The sequence below is a fragment of the Bison bison genome, unplaced genomic scaffold (assembly GCF_000754665.1).
Source record: "Bison bison bison isolate TAMUID 2011002044 unplaced genomic scaffold, Bison_UMD1.0 scf7180017864178, whole genome shotgun sequence".
NCBI lineage: Eukaryota > Metazoa > Chordata > Mammalia > Artiodactyla > Bovidae > Bison > Bison bison.
The window spans coordinates 2,171,487-2,172,133 of record NW_011494750.1 but is presented as its reverse complement, the minus strand read 5'-3'; the positions used below and the strand labels follow the sequence as shown (position 1 = coordinate 2,172,133).

At 67.5% G+C, this 647-nt stretch overlaps 1 protein-coding gene across 18 annotated transcripts in view; it reads right to left on the bottom strand.

The window, feature by feature from the left end:
* MADD (MAP-kinase activating death domain) overlaps positions 1-641 on the bottom strand; it is a 40,972-nt gene extending 40,331 nt beyond the window's left edge. For 16 of the 18 annotated variants that reach the window (XR_825508.1, XM_010842399.1, XM_010842400.1 and 13 more), the window contains exon 1: positions 209-382. The gene's annotated coding sequence lies outside the window, so the exon portion shown is untranslated. The other 2 variants (XM_010842382.1, XM_010842383.1) reach the window with 2 other exon arrangements.
* Between the last annotated feature and the right edge of the window lie 6 nt (positions 642-647).

Here is a 647-nt window from a genome sequence, read left to right as displayed (position 1 = left end):
GGACGCCCCCTCCTCCAGCCCCACCGGCCCTATTCCTTACCGACCCCTGCTCTGCCTCTCGAGACCTCCATACCCTCTCATACGCCTCTGGGGCCTCCTTAGAGACCCCTTCCCCCTGGAGCTCCTGTTCCCTCCCAGGATCCGCTTCCCCCGGGGAACCCAATTCCCAACACCTTCCTAGGGCCCCCAGCGGTCCGGACCTTCCTACCTCCCGGGCCTAGGGGGACCGGCCGGGCTCGGCTGGACGTCCCCGGGCAAGCCGGGCGTCAGTGGCTCCCCGGCCCCGGCGCCGCTCGGAGAGCAAGCCAGTTCCGCGTCTGCACCAGGGGGGCGCGCACCTCTCCGACTAGGTGAAGGAAGGGGAGGCTGAGGGACGCCGGGGGCCGTACCATTCACCCCCGGGGGTGGGGGGGGACAGGGCTGCACCAAGCCGAGCGCCGAAGGGCGGAGCCGGTCTCGGGAGAAGGGCGTTTACGCACACACCTAGGCGTGAGGGAGTGGGAGCGCGATGGGGCGCGTACGTGCCAAGGGGAGGGCCCACGGGAACGCTGCTGTGGGTGTGGGTTGCGCAAACATTTCAGTTCGACACGGTAATAGAGCCCATTTCAATGATGGTACGTTCACCCTGGAAGCGACTTCTCAACATA